The following is a 5,984-nucleotide window of genomic DNA, read 5'->3' as shown; positions in this document are numbered from 1 at the left end:
GGATGTGCCCTCCTAGTCCTACCCTTGGCATGACATTTTCCCCCCCTTAGAGAAGAGTTTTGGTCCTCTAAAACAAAAGTGGTAAGATCTTCTCAAGAACACTAATGTTTTCCAAAGTGGCACCTCTCAGAGGTCCAACTATTCATGTGCCCAATACAAAATTCATTAGACGTCCAATAAAACCAAGAAAAACATCTTGATTTCTCACATTGTTGTCCCTGTGAAACTGTTGGTGTAATCGGTGTCGCGTCACTCCGCTTCCATGATGGAAAAAAGAGCAGAGGAATAAAAATTTAACCTTCTTTGAAGGCTATATGTTTATTGAACAGTGACCAAGGCTTGATAACAGGCAAGGTTTGATGCAATATGTATGTCAGATGCGGCCTCAAACAGGCCAAAACCTATGTTTTTTGTGCTAAAAGTGGGCATATTTGAATTTTATGGACTAGAATTGCAATACTCAAGGTGCTCTTCACAGCTGTCTTTACGGATCATCAATTGGAGCTACGATGAGGAAGCTATGTCAGGGATTGAGTGCAGATCTATATCGGATTGGGCAACTCCAAGTGAAGGATCAGTGATAAAGTGAATGCATGGGCTTGAAGTGCAAGTCAGTATTTTCAGATCGGCAATTGGAGCTCTGATTACCAAGGTATTGTCAATTTAAGTTTTATCGAGAGCCGATTCTTTATCAATTTGGTTGCCTCGATCAATGTGTAATTTGGTGGGTTTTGGGCATTAGAGAGAGATTATTAGAGAACACGACAATAGTTGAGGACCAAATTTACTTGGATCCGGTCCCCCCTCCAAAAGGCGTTTGTATTTTATATTCTCCCAACAAGAGAGACTTGAAGAAGTTTGTATTATACATTCTCCCAACAATAGATGCCTCAAACACCTTTGCAGGTGGAGAGAGCTAGCGGGGAATGAGGGTAGGGAAGAGGAAGAAGAATCATCCATAGGAGAAAGAAATAGTTCCTCACTTATCATCACTCTTCTTGCTTAGCATAGCATAATAGCATAGTAATGAAGATGAAGAAGATGACAAGCTTAAGCATTGAATCATGGCTCCTGGTTGGATTTGCATTCCATAGCCAAGAGTGTTGGTGTAAGCTCTCCACTTCTCAACAAGCTTGGAGAAGGAGATGGAGCTCTTGAACTTTGCACTCCACCAATAAGAGAATGTGTGTGTGTGTGTGTGTGTGTGTGTGTGGGTGTGTGGGAGAGTATACCCCCTTCTCATGCTTGGTCCACACCTCTCTCTGTCTCTTGTATTATTGAATTATATCATTTGTACATGTGTCCTCTTTTTCCTCTTTGAGAGAAAGAACTTAATTATTTATTTTTATGCATCTAAATTCTCATTGGACCCCTTTAAAGCCTATCTAATAGGATTCAAACACATCATGAGGGCCACATGTGGAGGATCATTTGGACATGTGTCTTTTATGCTTCTTAGATCATTTGGTTTGAATTGAACACTTCAAGCACTTAGTCAATCGAGCATGGAAACCTTTTATGCCTCTTGAGAGTTTATCTTTGAATTGAGCACTTCAAGAACCTTAGTGATTTAAGCATAAAAATCACCTCAGGATTTGGGAAACATTCCCACAAACACTTTAAGAAATTTAGCTAGCAAGCCGACAAGCACCTCATGCTTGGGTAAGGTTCCCACCTCAAGGTTATCCCTAGCTTCCCTAAGGTCAAAGGACCTTAATGCTAACTTTTGGAGGTTTTTAATGAAAATAACCCTAAGGTCTTTAAGCTCCATTAGATAGCATTGCTCTTTAACATACCATCTCTCATTTGGACCCCTTTAACCTTGGCCCGCGTTGAGATAGATCCAGAAGCACATGCCTTCCAACCCTTGTTCCCATTTATTGATCTCCCACACTGAATGATCAATTTAATATGATAAAATCATGTGGGTTGGTTAGATATTAGATTTTATGACTGGAAATATGGTAAGTTAAAAATGATCTGGCCGTGATGTACCCTAAAGGTTATTCTTGGCAATGCGTAGAGTGTAGGAAGTGCTTGAGGAGCATCTTGGTCGGAATTTCATCCTATACAGTGCATTGAAAATGGGGTATACTGCCAGCAGCGCTACTGTAGTCGATATGTATGGCTAATGTGGTGATTGGCAGTGTTTGGTTGGCAATGATGGAGCTTGGTGACGCGGGGAGGTCACCTAATAAAAATGTAACCTATCACGTGAGTTCAACAGAAGGGTATTTAAAGTTCTTGAAACTTACAAAAATATATATACAAAAGGGTATTATTTTTTCAAATTTGAATTTTTTTATAGATTTTAAAAGAAAAGGGTATATTATATTTCTTAAAAAATTCACAGATAAGGGGTTTTACAAACATTTCTTGAATGCACGTGATATGGTAGTTTTGCACATAGTGAACCCCCCGAGCTTGGTGATAATGTTTTAACAGCTATTTATGCCAGGGTGATGCACTTCGAAGAACATTGACTGCAAGATATGCCCGACCAAGCTGTGGCAAAGAACTTTTGGTGTTTTTAATCGAATGCAAAGGGAAGGTCTTTCTCCAAATGCAATCACTTACTTGCATCTTGAAGTATTTTTCATGCCTATCTAACTAGGTGTTATGATTTTTGTTGCTCTCTCCACCCAAGCACTCTTGCTATGCTCATTAGGAATCTATTCTAATGAAAAGCTCACTATGTTTATGTTATTTCCCACTACACACAAGTTACTAGGCCATTGAATGTTGCAAACAACATCTTCACCTAGAAAGCTTTTTGGCATGCAGAATAAAGAGAAAGCAAGTAGCACTTAGGTTTAGAGGCCAAGGGAATTTAACACCTATATATAGGTATAGTTTTGTAAGGTAATTTCACACTATGTTTCACTTGAGTGTATCTGATGTACAACCCAATTTCAATCGTTTGTACTCCGTTACTTAGTTTTCATCACCTACACCAACTTCCACATCCCTAATGTAGGATCTACAAATGCAAATGCTTTCCTTGGGGCCCTTACCTTTGAATTGCACTATAGATAGGGTCCTCAATTGGGAAGTTCAAAATGGTGGGAATGAAGGATAACTTGAGACTCCATGTGGTCCAAAAGAAACCTCACCCAAGGAGAGCCATGCTTTGTAGATGCTAAACATCAAAATTGCATGCATTGCCTCACGCTCTTTTGCCCCTTCCACCCCTCTTTCAAACACTTTCTCTCTTTTGTCAGGAAGCTTTGATGCCAACGTCTCTTTTGTGCACACTCTTTGCAAGAGCACTACCAATGAGCAAAGTCTATGAGAACATTTAAAGAATTGACATATGGAATACATGAGAATTCAACACTTGTGAGTCACAAAATTACAAAATGTTTAGCGTATTTTAAATGGGCTAAAATTGCCACATCCTAGCTAGATTCTAAGATTCCTTGAAGAAAAACGGGGAAATTTTGCAAGTTTTAGGCCCTTCTAAGACAGGAGCATTGGACACGGCCCTAATAAAGAGATTTGGGCGCATTCGCTATCACACAAGGCAAATATAGAATAGGACTTTATTTTTTAGCATATATTTTCAATGAATGGGCATAGTGCATATGGTAAAGCAGCCTTTTTGACTCATGATGTTGTCTAATCCACCTCGGTAATTGCATTTTGTGCTACTGCTTTTTAGTGTGCCTACCATGAAGTTGGGATGGGCAAGGGGTCTACTTTATTTTTGTGGAGCAGTAGACACGGCCTAGCAATCACTTTCTACCATCTGAATCCCACACACATTCGGGCGGACCACAGGCCTTAGTGTAAATATCGGAATATTCTTCAAAATTTGGCCTAAAAAGTAAGAATTGAAAAAGTTTTAACTTTTCCCTCCGTAAAAAAAAAAATGTGGCTCTAAAACTGAAAGAGTTTTAATTTTGCCTTTGCTTACTTCTACTTACCTTGTGGCCTAGGTGTGGGATGATAAAAAACCTAAAGAAAACGTAGAAGCTCAGGGGTAGCAGATAGGGCTTGGAGTGCAAATAGAGAGGGGCGCGGGATGAATCGTCCCTAACTTCTCCATGAATGGCAACAACAACAGCAACAGCCTCTGAATGCGGATGAGGGTGTCAAAGGTGAGGTTTTCACAGTGGTCCCTGCAGCATGGCTAATCATGATCGAATGATCCACAAAATTGTGAGCAGCTATGTAATCACTACCGTACCTAAACCTAGTTTTGGTTTCATTTTTTTTTGTACAGAAGGCGCTATAAATTGCTACATGATGAAGAATTGCATGTTCCTTGTTGATTGCCCCCCTTAATTCAAAGTGTTATGTGGTGCTCATAGGGTTTGTAACACAAGATTGCCTCATGTTTTGATTTTTGCGAGGTTCTCTAAGTCTTTTTGATGTTTTTTTTTTGTTGTTGATGATAATCTCTTTCAGCAATCTTCTCATTCCTAAATCACTTTGTTGTGCAACAAGTTGATAAAGGGATAGAGATGATAGCCACTGCCAAGATGGATATCTAATTTCATGTCATGTCATGTCATGTCAGAGCCTGGTAGAGAAGGTAGTATTTTGATGGAATGCAAATTTATGGCCATGAAATAGATTTTGTTTGTGACAAATGATGGTGATCATAATATAATAATTATTTTAAGGTTACACTTGCAAATTTGTGACAGTCAATGTATAAAAACTAATGGACTTGCAATTATCAAATTATATAGCTGATTGGATTGCTAATGGAGCAACAGCAGGTGCTTCAGTGAGACAGGTTTTTCCTCCATGTGGATTCAGTAGCATGTCTTCTCACTCATTGGGGTTCAATGGTGGCTTTGTCACTCTGCCCGAACAATGCAAGGTCAGTAGGAGTTGATTAACCATATCTTCTGGTGCACATTAAATCAACCAAATGTCAAGATTGATGGAATGACTTAGTACAAGATCATTGTCACTTGCTGCTGCTAATGCTCCAATTTTTTTTTTTTTATTAGTACTTTCTTTTATCTTGCAGACCAGAAACCCATAGCCTACCACTGTGTACGCCTCGTCAAGTAGTGTATATGGTCTGAACTCAAAGGTATTTAGTGCTTACCTGGGCTTGTCTCACTTCTACATGAAAATTCATATTTAATTGATCTTGTTGATTTATGGTTCCATTTTTTGGAGATGATAGGACAAACCACCTGGAAAGACTTTATGTTGCTACTAAGGTAACAAGACCGTCTAAACTAATGTTTCTTTTTGTTCAATCCTATATTCATTTAAACGCTAAGATGTTCCAATTTGTGTGCTAGAAAGGTGATAAAGTACTAGCTCACACTTACAATCACATCTATTGTCTCTCTATTACAACGTTGACGTTGGATTTGCATTTAAGGATTTTTAGAACTGTGGATGAGTCTTTTCCATTGGCTGTTGAACATGTTTGCAGATTTATTTCAGTTTACGATTTAGGGGAGGCTAGACATGGCTTACTTTTCCTTCATTCTTGGAGATGTCACTCTCCGTAAGGCTGGTGGATAGCAGCTGCATTAAGCTGAGCACTTTCTATGTGATCTCGGCTACAAAAAGTGCTACATGCCATGTTACAGAGGCATGTGAGGAGATCTTGAGGAAGGAGGTGAATTGTATAGTTTCTTTGGTGCTCTCATATGGATTGTTGATGTGGAAATAAACGTTTGAAAGAAGTGTAGATATTAAATGAAGGCTTTTTGTTGATGCTCCAAGAAACATATCTGGTTTGGCACTTGGAAGCTTGACAATACTAAACATCCATTTAGGAAATCTGGCTAGAAACGACTACTATAAAGGTTGATGTTTGATCATTGATTTCATGTTGACATGCTGGTGTCTCATGATATTGACTTAATTGTCCCCATTTCACATCGTTTTCATGTTCTTTGCATCAATTTCTCTCCATCATAAACTACATTTTCATGATGGGCTGCTCATAGTCCTGTCTATTGTCTACTAGAATATATCTATATAGACTTTTAGTTTGCTATACGATG

The 5,984-nt window shown here is 38.9% G+C and overlaps 1 long non-coding RNA gene across 11 annotated transcripts; it reads left to right on the top strand.

Moving 5' to 3' along the window:
* Nucleotides 1-3,690: 3,690 nt before the first annotated feature.
* LOC147427783 (uncharacterized) lies at nt 3,691-5,757 on the top strand. 11 transcript variants are annotated; one of them, XR_015186011.1, is made up of 8 exons: nt 3,691-3,826; nt 3,939-4,100; nt 4,229-4,314; nt 4,450-4,537; nt 4,698-4,831; nt 4,965-5,050; nt 5,147-5,183; nt 5,405-5,757. It is a non-coding gene; the product is annotated as an uncharacterized LOC147427783 (long non-coding RNA). The 11 variants fall into 11 exon arrangements; XR_015186009.1 differs by having other exon boundaries at nt 4,411-4,537; XR_015186015.1 differs by having other exon boundaries at nt 4,226-4,314; nt 4,728-4,831.
* Nucleotides 5,758-5,984: the final 227 nt, after the last annotated feature.

This window comes from Adiantum capillus-veneris, chromosome 23, assembly GCF_014529385.1.
Source record: "Adiantum capillus-veneris isolate H3 chromosome 23, ASM1452938v2, whole genome shotgun sequence".
NCBI classification, from domain to species: domain Eukaryota; kingdom Viridiplantae; phylum Streptophyta; class Polypodiopsida; order Polypodiales; family Pteridaceae; genus Adiantum; species Adiantum capillus-veneris.
Note: the sequence above shows the minus strand (reverse complement) of the source record. Positions and strands in the feature narration are given on the sequence as shown.